General features: G+C 38.6%; 1 protein-coding gene across 5 annotated transcripts in view; it reads right to left on the reverse strand.

The window, feature by feature from the left end:
• Nucleotides 1–18,039, reverse strand: part of LOC135219370 (voltage-gated hydrogen channel 1-like) — a 287,846-nt gene that overhangs the window by 183,269 nt on the left and 86,538 nt on the right. For 3 of the 5 annotated variants that reach the window (XM_064256084.1, XM_064256085.1, XM_064256081.1), the window contains exon 1: nt 11,681–11,836. The exons of 1 other annotated variant lie outside the window; for it this stretch is intronic. The gene's annotated coding sequence lies outside the window, so the exon portion shown is untranslated. Of the gene's footprint in view, nt 1–11,599; nt 11,837–18,039 lie in introns of those variants that run through there. One more of the 5 variants, XM_064256082.1, reaches the window with a different exon arrangement.

The raw sequence follows: 18,039 nt of genomic DNA on the forward strand, positions 1-18,039 counted from the left end.
ACCTGTTAGCATAGCTGACTTCGTGATTACTGTCACCCAAGTCTGCTTCTGCTTTTCTAGAGTTTCCAGCAAGGTAAGTGACCTGTATAGCTGGAGAGTTCTAGATGATCTGTCAACGGGAGAGTGACCACAATGCGACTAGATCATTTTGACCATACTCTGAGGACAACGAAGCATAAACAATACCACCTGACCTAGCCCAACTAAGTTAGTCCCATAACTTTTAGGCTAAATAAAGGGAAGTCCGCCTCAAGCGGCAACCCTACAACCATAAAAAACAACACCATTAATTAAAAGCAAACCTATCCATTTTCCAAAGGATGGGAATCTTGCCGCTTCATGTCCCCATTACTGTATCTGCGGAAATGTACGGTCCCAGCGAGTAGCAATTCTCATATGTTGTCTTCACATCTCTGAGGTAATGTGAAGCGAACACAGAGTGCTTCGCCAATATGTGGCACCCAAGATATCACTGAGTGCCATATTCTTCTGGGAAAGCCATCGAAGTTCGCTACAGCTCTGACTTCATGAGCTTTAATCTTCAAAAGACTAAGGTCACTATCTGGACAGGACGAATGAGCCTCCCTCATGGTGCTTCTTAAGAAGAACGCTAGGGCGTTCTTCGACATTGGTAATTCTGGTCTTCTGACGGAACACCACAGGTTGTCCGACGGACCTCTACATTGTTTGGGTTTTCGCCAGATAAAAACATGAGAGCCCTGACAGGGCACAGGACTCTCTCTGGTTCTTGTCCCGGTGATCTCTGATAACCCCTTGATTTCAAGCTCTGTAGCCATGAATCATAATCAAATAAATAACCAACCAAGTAATAAAATCCAAAATAAGAAAGAAACAAATAAAGAGAGAAATCAAGAATATCAGGTAAAAGAGAAAAGCAAACCACCAATGAGATATGCAGAGGTGTCAGCAAAAAATTTCAAAGCATCAGCTCCCGAAATTCTACTCAAGAGATAATAACTGTATTTATTATGCAAGAGGATATTGCAGAAACGGAGAAAATAAAAGCAGATTCAGACACAAAATTAATAATTATGATGAAGGAAGATCAAATATTATGGAAAAGTTGGATTTTTTAATGTCAGAATTTCTGGAAATGAAAAAAGAACAACATACCAGAAACAGGAAAGAGACATGAGAAAATCCTTATTACTATCAGTATTAAATGAAGGAGAAACACGCAAACCATCATAGTGATGAATGCGCAGGGTTTAGTTACGAGTAACTCAATCAAAAAGAAAAATAGAGTACTTAGAAGAACTAACCCAAAATGAAAAGAAAATAGATATAATGAATATAAGTGAAACCTGGTATTCCCAAGAGACTGGGAATGATGATCAAATAAAAGGGTTCCAAACTTATAGATCAGATAGAAAAAATAGGAATCAAGGGGGAACCGCAATATATGGGAAAGACAAAAAACAAGGAAAAATATATGAGAAATATAGTAACTCAGAATGTGAACTAATAGCGGTAGAATTTGAATCTGAAAAATTGATGAACATAGTAAATATAGACCTCCTAATACTAAAGAGTTTGACTTAATAATTGAAAAATTGGATGATATATGTAGAAATCACAAGGACTGGACTATTCTCCTATCTGGTGACTTCAACTTTCCTTTCGTAGAATGGAAAGAACGAATAGGAGATTGTGGTTGTACTTATACATATAAAAAAGAGAGTAATAGTAGTGCAGAAGATAAGAGGCAATTTGAAAAGCTATTAGATATGCTACTAGAATACAAAATTCAACAAAATAAATCACCTGCCAACAAGAAAGGAAAATACTTTAGACCTAGTATTTGTGAACGAGATGAATTATGTTAAAGAAATAATAGTTTATAATGCGAGTATTTCAGACCATAATGTCATAGAATTGACAGTTCATTCCAAAGCAAGTGAAAATAGAGATAAGCAAGAAATGAAAAAGTGGGAAGGATATGGAAAATACAACTTCTACAGTAAAATATAAAATGGTCAGAAATTAATGAAGAATTAAACAAAGATTGGGATAACATTTTCGTAAGTGATGACATAAAGGTAAATACGGAGATATTATATAAAATATTGGAGATAATAGTGGAAAAATATATACCGAAGAAGAAAAGTAAACTCATTCCATGCATACCAAGAGACAGAAGGATCTTGTTCCAGAAAATCAGAAAGTGGAAAAAAGGTCTTGCAAAAGAAAAAAATGCATGGAAAGTTATAGAACTAAAAAGTAAGATAGAAAATGCAGAACAAAAAATTATACAATCAAAAGAAAATGAAAAACGGACTTGGAAGAAAAAACCCTATTAAATATCAAGCAAAACCCCCCAAACTATTATACTCATATGCGAAGAAGATGAATAAAAGAAGAATAGAAATAGGCCCTCTGAGAATTGAAGGGAGATTAACGAATGAAAAAAAGGAAATTTGCAACATACTGGCAGAACGATATAAGAGAGAATTCACCCCTAGAATAGATAATGAAGATAATGATATAGAAGTAAGGGATGAAAATAGTGAATATTTAGCTGACAATAGATATTAATGAAGCTGATATTGTGCAGGCTATTAATGAAATTAAAAATGAGCTGCTGCAGGGCCTGATGGAATTCCTGCTATTTTGTTAAAGAAAGTAGTTCATTCTATCGCAAAGCCACTTGCAATATTATTAAGACAAAGTGTAGATACAGGCAAGATATATGATGAGCACAAATTAGCATATATTACCCCTACTTTCAAAAGTGGATCAAGACTAGAGGCAAGTAATTATAGGCCTGTGAGTCTAACATCACATATTATGAAAGTGTATGAAAGGGTAATGAAGAAAAATATTATGAAACATTTAATAAAAAATAATTTGTTTAATAAAGGACAACATGGTTTCGTACCCGGAAAAAGTACACAAACCCAACTGTTAGTCCACCGTGAAAACATATTCAAAAATATGAAAGCGGAAATGAAACAGATGTGGTTTATTTAGACTTTGCAAAAGCTTTGATAAAGTAGACCATAATATATTAGCGAAGAAAATTAGAAAACACATATCGTGGATAAAGTAGGAAGATGGTTAAAAGAATTTTTACACAACAGAGATAGTTATTGCAAACGACGAGAAATCGGATGAAGCCAAGGTAATATCCGGTGTGCCGCAAGTACGGTGTTAGCTGCAATACTGTTTGTTATTATGATTGAAGACATAGACAATAATGTTAAGGATTCGGTAGTGAGTAGTTTCGCAGATGACACAAGAATAAGTAGAGAAATTACTTGTGATGAAGATAGGAACGCTCTACAAAGAGACCTTAACAAAGTATATGATTGGGCAGAGGTAAATAGGATGGTATTTAACTCTGATAAATTTGAATCAATAAATTATGGAGACAGAGAAAGAAAGCTATATGCATATAAGGGACCTAATAATGAGACCATCACAAATAAGGAAGCAGTTAAAGACCTTGGTGTGATGATGAATAGGAACATTTTATGCAATGATCAAATAGCAACTCTGTTGGCAAAATGTAAAGCAAAAATGGGAATGTTGTTACGGCACTTCAAAACAAGAAAAGCTGAACACATGATTATGCTTTATAAAACATATGTTCGTAGTCCACTTGAATATTGCAATATGATATGGTACCCACACTATCAAAAGGATATTGCACAAATAGAGAGTGTACAAAGGTCCTTTACAGCTAGAATAGAAGAAGTTAAGGACCTAGACTACTGGGAAAGACTACAATTCTTAAAATTATATAGTCTAGAAAGGAGAAGAGAACGCTATATGATAATTCAGGCATGGAAACAGATAGAAGGAATAGCAGAAAATATCATGGAACTAAAAATATCAGAAAGAGCAAGCAGAGGTAGATTAATAGTGCCCAAAACTATACCAGGAAAAATAAGGAAAGCACACAGGACATTAATCCACTACGCACCAGCATCGATAATGCAGCGTCTATTCAATGCGCTGCCAGCTCATCTGAGGAATATATCAGGAGTGAGCGTAGATGTGTTTAAGAATAAGCTCGACAAATATCTAAACTGCATCCCAGACCATCCAAGATTGGAAGATGCAAAATATACCGGAAGATGTACTAGCAACTCTCTGGTAGACATTAGAGGTGCCTCACACTGAGGGACCTGGGGCAACCCGAACAAGATGTAAGGTCTGTAAGGTAAAGGTAACGGTTAAGGCCAGGGGTTGGACGGGTTTTCGTTCTTAGCTAAGAACGAGGGACTCAGCGAACACACCGCATTGTGTTCTCTGAAGCCCACATGCTTACTCATGGCCTGAATCTCACTAACCCTCTTCACTGTTGCCAAAGCGGTTAGGAAAACAGCCTTTCTAGTTAAATCCTTCATCGAGGCAGCATGCAAAGGTTCAAATGGGCTTGACATTAGAAATTTCAAGACAACATCTAGATTCCATGATGGAATTCTAGGTCGTGGAATCTTTGAAATGTTTCGAAAGACCTCAAAAGATCGTGCAGATCCTTATTATTCGACAAATCCAAGCCCCTGTGTCGGAAGACCGTCGACAGCATGCTTTTGTAGCCTTTGATCGTGGGCACTGAAAGCTTGTCAACATTTCTAAGATGTAGGAGGAAATCGGCAATCTGGCTCACAGAGATCGTGGAGGAAATATCTCTCCTCCTACACCATCTCCTAAAAACAGCCCACTTCGATTGGTAAACAGCTTGCGAGGATGTTCTTCTAGCGTTGGCAATAGCTCTTGCCACTGCTCTTGAAAAACCTCTCGCTCTGGCCAACTTTTCGATAGTCTGAATGCAGTCAGACTCAGAGTGGAGAGGTTTTTGTGATACCTCTCGAAGTGGGGCTGTTTGAGTAGATCGATTCTTTCTAGTAGAGTCCTTGGGAAGTCTACCAGAAATGACATGACCTCTGCGAACCTGTCGCTTGCAGGCCAAAATGGGGCGATCAGGGTCATTCTTGCTCCTTCTGAAGCCGCAAACTTCCTTATCACCTCTCCCAGGAGTTTGAATGGTGGGAAGGTGTAGACATCCATTCCCTTCCAATTCCATAGCATGGCATCTATCGCTATCGCTCCTGAGTCGAGAACCGGGGAGCAGTAAATTGGAAGCCTCTTTGTCTTCGATGTCACGAAGAGGTCTACTAATGGCCTCCCCCAAAGCCTCCACAACTCCCGACAAACTTCTGAATGGAGAGTCCACTCGGTCGGAAGCAGCTGATGTTGACGGCTGAGAAGGTCTGCCCGAACATTCTGTACTCCTGACACGAACCTCGTTAGTATCGTTATATCTCTCATCTTCGCCCAGAGCAAGATATCCCTTGCTGTCTCGAACAGGGATCGAGAATGCGTCCCTCCCTGTTTCTTGATATATGCGAGAGCCGTGGTGTTGTCCGAATTGATCTGGACAATCCGTCCCATAATTCTTCCCTCGAAGAATTGCAGAGCCAATCGAATTGCTTCTAATTCCTTGAGGTTTATGTGCCAGGACCTCTGTTCCCCTCTCCAGAGGCCTGACACTTCCTCCTCCCCCAGTGTTGCTCCCCAACCTGTCATGGACGCGTCTGAGAACAACACTAAGTCTGGGCTCAGAAGTTTGAGGGACAGTCCTTCTGATAGCTTGACGGGATCGAACCACCACTTCAAATGGTCTTTGACCGACTGAGAGATTCTCAAAATTTTGTTTAAGTCTTTCTTGTTCTTCCAGTTGTCTGCTATGAAAAACTGAAGTGGCCTGAGGTGTAGCCTTCCCAGAGAAACAAATTTCTCCAGCGAGGAAATGGTCCCCAGCAGACTCATCCATTCCCTCGCCGAGCATATTTCCTTCTCTAAGAAGACTGATACTTTTTCTAAGCATTTCAGCCGACGTTCCATGGATGGAAAAGCTTGAAAAGCCACTGAATCCATCTGAATCCCCAGATACACGATGGACTGTGTTGGGATCAGATGGGATTTCTTGAAATTGACGAGAAGGCCTAGGGCTTTTGTCAGCTGTAACGTTGTGTGAAGGTCCTCCAGACACTTTGTCTTGAACGATGACCGGATAAGCCAATCGTCTAGATAGAGTGAGACTCTTATCTTCGAAAGATGAAGCCATTTTGCTACGTTTTGCATCAGAAACGTGAATACCATCGGAGCTGTACTTAGTCCGAAGCAGAGGGCTCTGAATTGGAAGACCTGTCCTTTCAAGACGAACCTGAGGTACTTCCTGGACCGAGGATGGATCGGGACATGGAAGTATGCGTCTTGGAGATCCAAGGACACCATCCAATCCCCTGGTCTTAGGGTTGCTAAAACAGACTGTGAAGTTTCCATCTTGAATTTTTTTTTTTCTTACGAAAAGATTCAGTCTGCTCACGTCCACGACAGGTCTCCATCCCCCAGACTGCTTCGGAACCAGGAACAACCTGTTGTAGAAGCCCGGGGAATTCAATGAAAGAACCCGCTCTACCGCTCTCTTCTCTAACATTTGATCCAGAAGATCTAGCAGGATCTGTTGTTTCGAAGTCTGGTAAGAGGGCGACAGATCCATCGGTTCCGTGCTTAATGGAGGTCTTGAGAGGAACGGGATCTTGTAACCGTTCTCGATAACTTCGAGTGACCAACTGTTCGCCCCTCTTATCCTCCATGCTTCTGCGAAGAGAGAGTGTCTCGTTCCTACCGGTGTCTGCAGGGTAGATAAGTCATTTCTTTCCCCTAGGTTTTGATGGGGCTCTGCCTCTAGGGAAGCTCCTCCCCCGAGTGGAAGCTCCCGAGGGAGCTCTGCCACGAAAGGGCTTAAAATTCTTCCTGGAAACTTGTGTAGTCCGGAAAGAGGGCTGAGTAGCAGGACGTTTTGAGGATTGAGATATTAGGTCCTGCGTCGCTTTCTCTCGAAGATTCACTGATAGATCTTTTATCATCGATTGAGGAAAAAGATGAGCTGAAAAGGGGGCGAACAACAGTTCTGCTTTCTGTGCGGGCGATACTGATTTTGATGTAAAGCTGCAGTAAAGCGCTCGTTTCTTCAGGACTCCCGACGCAAAATGTGATGCCAACTCGTCGGAGCCATCCCTTACTGCTTTGTCCATACATGACAAAATACTAGATAATTCCTCTAAAGAAATAGAGTGTGGGCTTCTAGACTGCATATCTAGGACCCCCAGACACCAGTCAAGGAAGTTAAAAACTTCTAGTGTCCTGTAAATACGTACCCTTAAGATGGTGGTCTATTTCCGACATCGTCCAGGATACTTTCGCTGACGGAAGGTAAGATCTTCTAGGCGCATCAACTAAATTGGAGAAATCACCCTGAGCGGAGGCAGGGATTCTCAAACCTGCTTCCTCCTCTGTTTCATACCAGATTCCTGCTCTACCACTAATTTTTGCGGAGGGAAGAGCAAATGAAGTCTTGCCCTTCGCCTTCTTGGATTCCATCCAATCGTGAATCCTTTTGAATGCCCTTTTTGTGGAGAGTGACGTGGCCATCTTCACAAATCCTGGCGTCTTCCTTGCCTTCGATGAAGATAGTTGAGAAGACTGGAACCTGCTCCCCAGTCCTCGAAGATTGTTGTATACCCACTGTTGATCTCTATACAACCATGGAGCATCCCCAAACGTCTTTCTCATCATGCTTGGTACCTTACTCCCAGTTGCTTCCACCCCAGTGTCCATCGATCCCTTTAACCGTGACGACGTATCCAAATGACGGCCACCATTTTGCTTTCTAGGCACTAGCAACTACCTGTTGTCCTTTGTTTTTTATAGGGATATGACAATCCTGGCTCAAAGATGAAGAGGAAATTAATCTTCTCCTCTTGGCACAAGGATCAGCCAAGAAGTCCCCTATCCTCCAACGCTTGACTGGTATACGCACTGACGTCATCAAATACTATTGTGATGACGTCAAACTAGACGAAGAGGAAGAACAAGAAGAAGACAACAATTTATGTCTTTTCTTCTTGCCTGTCTTATTTACCTTCTCTTCCAAAGCTTGCAATTTCTCCAATTTGCATCTGCCGACACCGAAGAGGGAAGAGTGGAAGTAGGTCACTAAGGAAGCAGGTTGTGATGTCACCTTGCTTGATGGAAGACGCTGCGTAGATACTGATGGTATCCCAGCGGGGGCCATAAAGTTAATTACCGAATTCAGTGACGCTGGGATCATATGCACAGCTACGGCTGTCATAGTGTTCGCCCCCATAAACTGCAGACCAGGGGGAGAAGGGACACCCATAAACGGATGACCAGGAGAGAAGCATGATGTCATATAGTAAGACAACAACCCAACCAAGGTTGGTACCCCTGATAGACCTAACGCCGCCCACATCCCCTCCATCCTGTGCGTATCGGGGGCTGAAACATACAACAAATGACGATGCTCCCCACAAGGAAGGAGCATAATTAGGTACTAAAACTTCACAAAACCACTCTTGATGCATCCAACATGAATCACTGGAACAACCCAAAGGGGCATGGGGAGCATCAAATACAGGCAATAAAACATATGGAACAGCATCATGCATAGTTGGAATGAAAGAAGCTGAAGACGCTTGGTTATCCAAAGACGGCAGCGTCTCCTTTCTCCTGTACTGAACCTCTTCATAAAACTTTTTCCATTGTTCCACCGACTAACAATAAATTGAACATGGATTCGTATTGAACATAATTTTTCTCTGCACCTACTGCACATTGGGTGAGGATCTATAAACACCAGAGTTAAAAATCTCATGCAAAGAAACCCACTCTTGCGAGGCCATTTCCTTTGTTTCTTGCAAGATCCTGAATAAATCTTCGTTGATGAGGCAAAACACTCCATATCTCACAACTTATACAATCCTACAAGATCACACACACTGGGTACACCCAGAGAAAAGATTACAAAGAAAAAAAAGGCAAACTAAACCAACTTTAAAGAGGTAGAGAGTAATCACATCCTCTCTTTAAAGCAGTAAGGAAGTAACTGGTGCATTTATGGGATGCGTAAGGCATTGTGGGAGCCCCCACATACTCTGTGATCAAGCACAGATGGCAATACTTAGTTCCTTGATTACACAGGTTTTTTTTTTTATTAATTTCACCAGATTTCCAGATGGTACTAGAAGATTATCCTACTATTAAGACCAAAGGTTTGTTTTGTATATGAACAAACCCAAGAGTATAGTTGTCTATGATTAGCAGCACATTCTTACCCAACATTCCCTTCATCTCTGACAACAGGGCCCAACTTCTGGCGATTCCCGCAGGTAGGCGGTGTTGATTTCGATTTCAGCGCAACCTTTGACTGTGTGATCATGTAGCTCTTATCTACAAGCTACTGCTAGGAATTGATGGATCATTTACTGGTATTCTATATTAATTTTTAATAGGCAGAACCCAAAAGGTCTGTGTTGATGGTCAATATAGTAGCTGTAGTAATGACATTCTAGATGGACCTCAAGGTAGTGTTCTTGGACCTTTGCCATTTATCATTCTATAGTATACTAGTGACATGTGGCAAGGTCTGGAGAACAAACTGATTGAAGACAATGCTGATGCTACTCTTCTAGCTGTTGATTCTTTTCTGCATCTTAGGTCTATGGTTGAAAATCCTTGAAGAAAGATCATGTGTGAAGTGAAGAGAGATCATGTGTAGAGTAAACTATAATCCTCCTAAAACTCAAAGTATGATCATTTGTTGTTCAGGAACATTTTTGTCTTTGCATCTTGATTTACATTTAAATGGTACAGCTTTAGATGTCAGTGAACCCTTTAATATTCTAACAGATCCCCCTTTCCATGAATAACATAGCTATAACTTTCCCTGTATCCAAAGTTAGCCAAATACTATAGTAATAATAAACTAAACACAAGAACTTGAACAAATCTTGAAATACGTACGTGAAATCTTTGAGTATCAGTAGGGTAGTAAGAATGCAAGGCCTTGATCTGTATATCAGAGAAGGTTAACTGTTAATTTGGTTTACATAAGCACATTATTTTACATGCTTTAGGCAAGGTAGCCAATAACTAACCAATACATTCCCACAAACTTGCATCACAAATTAACCAACACAGGTGACAAACTTCAAGTTATCTGAGTTTTTGCTTGTATGTAATCACTGTAGCATGTTTATCTGCCACCTTAATGTTACACAAATACAAAAAATTATATTTGTACTTGGCACAAGTTTCATGACAAGATTATAAAAGCTGCCAAAAGACATGTTGGTGGAACACTGCCTTTAGAATGCCTATCTGTTTTTCACTTTTGATTTATGACACCCTGCAGCAAGTTGGAGGAGGGGGGGAGGATCACCTCAGTCAAGAGACCCAGAATTCTGATGACTGCAATTCCATGAGAGCCAATCATGTTATGATGCATCCTTAAGGCTTGTCAACACCAGGAAACATTGTTTGCAAACAAAGTTTGGAAACAACTTTGTTTGTAAACACTTTTTACCACATATTTGTTTCCCATCCAGAATGGAAAATATTTAGTATTTCTGTGTATATGTATAGTATATACACATGTATAATATATATATATATATATATATATATATATATATATATATATATATATATATATATATATATATATATATATATATATATATATATATGTATGTATAAGTGTACATAGCGTAATTGACCGTACGGTGACATAGCGGCCACTGATCCCAGAATGCAGCCACCTTTGAAAAAGTACTCAATTTGCTGGCCCTGGCAGTACAATAAGACCTCTACGTTCCTCTCAAAGTAAGTGTTTTCTCCTAAATTACAAAAAAAAGGCATAAATTTAGTAAGCACTTTTTCGGGAAGTGACCACATTCCGAAAGAGGTGACCGCTATATCACCGTTCAGTCATTTACCCTATGCTAGCACGACATTCTCTTTTTATCTACAAACTTCTTTAGCCTATGGTAAACTAGCTACTAGGTATTGGGTATTACTAATTTCTTTTTCTTTCTCTTATCCCTCCTCGAGTGCATTCAAATAGCCAAGTAGAATACAGAGGCTACGGCACCGACAAGCATCCTGACGAAAACAGAGGTCTGGACAGGAAACATTGTCTTTAATATTTCACTTAACGATTAAAGTTGTGCACCCTTCGTCAGGTTGTGGGCGGTTGCTCTCCTGTCAAGTGACATCTAGCTAAGGTTAGGTTTGGTTACGCAGTGTGGGTTGAATCAGCGTTTTTCACAAGTTTTCTGGCTGAACAAATATATATATACATTCTATTTCCGAACAGACTGAAAATTTTATAAGTAACATTTACCATTTGTAAATTAAGATGCATTAACCTGCTGGACCCATGCTTTTTACCTCGTCTACTACCTAGGTACAGGAAGTTTTCACATTACGCTGGCTAGTATCCGAATGAAGTTAACTTAAGACCAAGGTAATCTTGGTGCCTACTACTAAATCTCAAAGCTTTAACCTGTATAGTAGCTAATTTATAAAGAAACGTAATGGAGCATAATCTCTAAAATTCAATGGCAATATTGCAATTGACAACGCTCGTCTTATTTTGCTCAAGTAGCCTATGCCTAAAATGGGCAAACTGCGCACAACACTTCAAATAGACATTTCATATCAAGGAAACATTAAAAAAATTATTAGCTGGACGACAACTTACAGGGTACGTAACAAACGCCCCAAACACATACAGTAATGAATACAACGGCAGCAACAGACACGAAGGGAGCTAAATATTTACCTGAAACTTTACTTTTCTCATCGATTGTTGTGGTGGTTGGTCGCTTCTCAAGGGGCACGTTCAGTTGCAGCGATTGCGCGCAGGAACGTTTCCTCGACGATTTGTTCACGCTCAGATACACAAGCACAACGTTTTCTGGTTCGTTCGTTACAACGTCAGGACCACCCTTTGAACGTTGATGCAAGCAAGTTTTATCTCGCGCGATTTCCATGACTAGTATTGCATGGTGAAACAATTATGCTCTTGTCTAATATACCATTTGCCGCCAGTTTTCCTTATTTAATACTCAGTTAAGGTTTGTTATAATAATTATAAAATCAGTGCAATGAGAAATGGGATTCACTAGGTCAAATAGAATTAACCCATTACATATGTTGTTTGCGACTGCCATTGACTTCTAAAAATGTTTTCCTTTTCAGGTCATGGCTGTTCTTAAAGTTATGTGTTTAGTTTCAAAAGTTCTATCTTCTAATAATGTTTGTTGCATCGTGGCTTTGTTTGCTGACAATCATCGATACGACTGCGTTAAGCCAGCCACTAACGTTCAGTTATGTTATGCCTTCCCAGTTATAACTGCACAGTCCGACTGGGCAGTTATAACTGTGTGGGCATAACTCAACGTTAGTGTCAAGCTTTGCCTGCACAGTTGGACTGCGCAGTTATAACTGTGCAGCATAACTGAACGTTAGTGGCGGGCTTTAGCCATGCATAAATTTGGTGTAATGCTCCCAAGAAGACATACTAGTACATACTAAAATACATTGGTTCCAAATGTATTACTTTTTTTTGCGTCAAAGCGCCTAATTTTCTTGCTTTTAAAGATAGCAAACGAGGCTCAGTTTTATTAATGAAGCTTTGTAACCTCTTCTGTGACTAATTTTATGGGCCGTTATGGAGGCAATTACATTCGGCTATTCTCGTGGGTGCATGCACCTATACGTGACCTTTTTTCACGTGTACTATACACATTAACTAATTGCTTTTCATAGCTACTTTACTTTAGGTGGTAATGTCTTGGTACTACATGGCAAACATTCATTTCCGTCTTCCGTTTATAATATTAACTTTCCCAACCAGAGGCGTTCCAAGAGTATTTGGCACCTGGGCGGGTTATTCCAGGTAATATTCCTTTGCAACCCTCTCCCAAAACAGTCCAATAACTTGAGAATTTTTATAAGGAATGAATATATATAGTTTTTCTATATCTTGTAATACTTAAACAATAATAGTACATTGACATTTCATTCTTAGCCACTTGTAATATATGCCTATTGTAGGCTAGATAAAACCATAGTCGTAACTAAAATTTTGTTTTGCAACAGTAGATATCAATGTAGAAAAAGCACCTTGCAATGAAGCTAAATATTCTCCCCTGATTCACTAAATACGACAAATAAAACACTCTCATTCTACGTGCCTAGCAGCACCAAAATTGTCGATTACATCATCAAAATTTATATTCTTGACATATTCACTTTCTATAGAAATTACACCAAGAACTGTTAAATCTTGCTTAATTTATTGTTAATCGAAGACAATTTTTTATAAGCTTTAGCTTAGAGAAACTTCTTTCGCATGATGCTACTGATACACAAATTGTTAAAAAGTCTCATGCACAGAGATAAATTTGGCAAGGATTCTCCAAAACCCCATTCGACAACGAACTTGAGAAACTGTAAGAGCGTCCAAGTGTTTGCTTTTTCAGTCGTGATTTTAGCGGCCTGTCTTCTGAGACGCATAATTTCCACTTTGGTATAAAGAAAACGGGCAATTTCTTCCTCAGAAAATCAATGAATAATAATAATAATAATAATAATAATAAGAATAATTAATTAATAATAATAATAATAAAATAATAATAATAATAATAATTGGAAACATCAAACGGAGGAATTGGATCTACATATGAGCCTTTATGACACCACCCCCCCTCAAGATGTAACTCGGGGCGGAAAGTTCCCCCCCCCCAACCCCCACATTTAGTACGCCACTGTTCCCAAAGATGCAACTCTTCAATCCATTCATTATGTTCGACACTATTGATGTCTATAACCAAGCAGATCTAATTACAGAGAAATTTGATTAAACTGTTTCCTTATGAAATGGAAATAAAAGCGGTCAAGCTTGGATCTGTTTTTTCTGTAATTAAGTAATGATATCTTTGACCAATATTATTTTGAAACTGGTACTAATAGTAAATTTAAGGATGAATTTCTTATTAGTCATGTTATTGCTGGTAATCTTAAATAGCTTATGTTTCTTGATTTGGCCAAGCGCCGGGACATATGAGCTCATTCAGCGCTGAAAGGGAAACTAACAGTAAAGAGATCTGAAAGGTGAGTGGCAGGAAGGAAACACTCAGTTGCGCTATGAAAAAATTGTTAGAGATGGTGGAAAGGCAGAAGAAAAAAAGAGAATGTGAACAGAATGAATACATTACCTTAGGGGATAAAAGAAGCCGCAGTTAGAAGCCGAAATTTGCTTGTTTGTTTGCATGGTGTTTTTACGTTGCATGGAACCAGTGGTTATTCAGCAACGGGTCTGGAAGCTGAAGGGACACTGCAAATACCCATAGGTAATGTCTGCAGTGCACCATGTTAGGTGCACTGATGTCACTAACCCCCTAGAGGTAATAAAAAAAATAAAACTCAAGTGTCACCTAATGTGCTTTTACATCCAATTAACACAACGATTAAAATAAAACTGTTCCAAAGAACTAAAACTAATGAACTTCAAAATATACTATACTAAGCCTTTTATTTATATCATATTTAAGTTTCATGAAAACTCTAACTACATTTAGGTTTATTTCCAGCTTCTTTAGTTGTATTAGTAAAAATTTCATTTTATGTTACTATTGTTTCAGTAGATGAAACCTATTCGCGTGGGAAAAGCACACATCTCCCACTGCAGACCCCACACTGCAGCAGTAACTGATCATGATAAAGAGCCAGTGATTTTTCAGGGGGAGTCAGACCAGTAATTTTAGTTTCAAATAAACTATATGATAAAATACTTATGATTACCCTAACAGTGGAATTGTATATACAGTAATACAAATGTTCTACATACCACCTTTACCTGTGATGATTATTAATAATAGGGCTTAGTTTTACCTGACTTCTGAATCTCAAGTAGACTCTTCTTGGGCTGTTCTCAGGGATTAATCCTGAGAAAAAAAAATTAGACTTTATTTAAGAAACCTGTCTTATTTAAAAAAATTATGTTATTAACTGAAAAATCTTTGCTTTCAGCAAGAATACTTTTCATTTTTGAATTCCGTAGATAAATTGATCTTTGCTGAGTCCAATTTGGCCACTCAATAAGTAAATGCTGCACTGTCATGGGTGTTTGACATCTATTACACTTTATTGGGTCAGCATGTGGTGTTGACATCAAGTGACCATGCTAGAATTTTGTGTGTCCTAGGTATACGGAGCCTTGTTAGGATCACCTCTTTTGATCTTTCTTTTTGTGAGATGTCCTCCATGCATACACTTCAGTTTTTATGTTTTTAAGTTTATTTGTGGTTGGCACTGAGGCCCATTCTCTTTTCCAATCCTGGTAAATCAATGGTTTAACAGATTTTATCTAGTCTGACACTGAGGCATGTGTAATTGTTAGAGGGCTAGTGCAGGCTAGTTTGGCAGCTGAGTCTGCATTTTCATTTCCTTTTATTCCCACGTGTGCTGGGATCCAACATATTTCTATTGATAATCCTGATTGGAGGAGTTGGTGAATTTTTATTTGTATTTCCTGCACTATTTGGTTTACTGAATTTATACTGTCTTACAGCATCTATAGCGCTACGCGAGTCACTGAAAATAACAGAGACCCTTGCTTTTGCCCCAGATATCATATCAAGAGCCATCTGTATGGCTGTGAATTCAGCAGTAAATATTGATATTTTATTTGTATGGTATTTTTACGTTGCATGGAACCAGCGGTTATTCAGCAACGGGACCAACGGCTTTACGTGACTTCCGAGCCACGTCGAGAGGGAAATTCTATCCCCAGAAATACACATCTCTCACTTCTCAATGGAATGGCCGGGAATCGAACCCGCGACCACCGAGGTGAGAAGCAAATACCAAAACCACTGAGGCGCTTATTGATAATATTAAAGGTAGGCTTCTTTTGATTAACATATTTTTCGAATATGCAGATGCTCTTCTCCAACATTATTTTTGGAGCCGTCTGTATATACCATGAATTTGTTTCCTTTTCTTCTAATGTGCTCCAAAGCATGTTGGCGGTACATTTCTGTACTTGTCATTTGCTTTTTAAGTAGGTAAGGCAGGGAGGTACATATCTTTATTCGTTTTAAAATCCAAGGTGATGGCAATTCCATTGGTGGGTGAAAATTTGGATCTATATTATGCAAGTTCATTATGTATTTAGCTCTATTTGGGAGAGAGCTAGTACTATTAACTTCTGTTACTGGATTACAGTTTTGAAAGCAGTCAGCCGCTGGAGACGATCCCGCTTGCAGTGAAAGACCTCTTCGTATTGTTATCAAGTTACGGTGGATGTTTCAAGGGCAAGGGCACACCTGCCTCTACCAGAAGCGAGCTTGTTGGGGACGATCGGAATGCTCCTGTGCACAATCGTACGCCTTCATGGTGCACTACATCGAGAGTTTTTAATGCAGATTCTGAGGCGGATGAATATATTGGACAACAGTATTCTATTATGGATAAGACTGTTGCCTTATATAACATTAATAAAATGTCTCCCTCTGCTCCCCAATTAGTGTGTGATAACTTTTTCTTCCATGTCGTATCGTATGCTTTTTCTATATGAAAAAATATAGCTACTGTTAATTTTTTTTGTTCAAAGCCTTTTTTGATATGATCTTCTAAATGTGTTAAGGGATCTAGGGTTGATCTGCCAGCTATTGAACCAGATTGTGTTGGTGTTAAAATGGATTCTTTGGTTATTACATACGTTATTCATGCATTAACCATTTTTTCTAAGATTTTGCATAGGCAACTTCTTAGGGATATCGGTCTATAATTGGATGGATTACTTGCATCCTTTCCTGGTTTATTTATTGGAATTATTATGGCATGTTTTTAATTAATATGAGCTAATTTTTCTATCATTTCAAATTATATTTTATCATATCCTGGTGCGGAGGGATGACATGAGTTGATGGCATTATCTAGTTCATCCATGTTGAAAATATAATAATATTCCAGGTCTTCAAGAGTTTCAAAATTGAGTATTATATTTTCTTTTTGTTTTCTGATATTTTGAAAATGTATATCTAAGCTAGAGTAAGCACTGATGTTTTCAAAATGCTTTCCAATTATATTTGATATTTCATAAGTATCATGGTATATTTTTCCATTTAAATGTATTGCACTTCTTGGAGGTCTTATATGTTTTCCATTGATTTTCCTTATCTTTTTCCAGATATCCCTTGTGGATGTGTTTGAAAATATGTTTGAGGCATATTCTTTCCATGATGCGATTACTGTGTTTCTAAATTTGGCTGTATATTTGTTATATAGTGGTTTAATGTGGTTAATTGTTATGTTTGTTATAACTATTTTGTTTAATATGTTTATATTATAGGACATTCTGTTGAGTTTGTTTGTTTGTTTGTATGGTGTTTTTACGTTGCATGGAACCAGTGGTTATTCAAGCAACGGGACCAACGGCTTTACGTGACTTCCGAACCACGTCGAGAGTGAATTTCTATCATTCTGTTGAGTGATTTAAGGCGAGTTTTGAGTCTGTTAAGATTGTGACTCAATATATGTTTTATTTTACTTAAGGTTGTCAAGGTTGGATTCCACCATGGGACAGGGGATTTTGTGGAATGTGATTTGGTTTTTGGAATACTATTATCTGCAGCCTTTATTATGAAGTTTAAGAAGGATTCACATGTAGTATTGTGATCTTCATTATGTGGGATTGGTGGTATGTTTCGAGTGTATAGGAAATATTTATCCCAGTTAACTTTTTGGATATTATATCTTGCAGGTGGCAATATTTTGATATTATTTAAGTAGTTCAGAATGATTGGGAAATGGTCAGTCAATTGTGTATGACTCTAGGACATTCCATTCAAATTTCTCGGCTACATCATTTGAACATAATGAAATGTCAATTGAGGGAAAGGTTAGGTGTGTATTTGAAAAATATGTTGGAACTTCACTTTCATTGAGACATCACAGGTTGTGTTTCATTATAGTTTTTTTTCTATGTTGATTCCGGATGTCAGTGGGGTTATTAGCATCCCATAATGGATTATGTGCATTAAAATCTCCTACTCTAAGTAAGGGTTCCTGTATACTTTTGCTAATAAGTTTAGAAAAATCACTAAAATTTGCATTGAAATTTGGTTGGTT

The sequence above is a fragment of the Macrobrachium nipponense genome, chromosome 1 (genome assembly GCF_015104395.2).
Source record: "Macrobrachium nipponense isolate FS-2020 chromosome 1, ASM1510439v2, whole genome shotgun sequence".
NCBI classification, from domain to species: Eukaryota; Metazoa; Arthropoda; class Malacostraca; order Decapoda; family Palaemonidae; genus Macrobrachium; species Macrobrachium nipponense.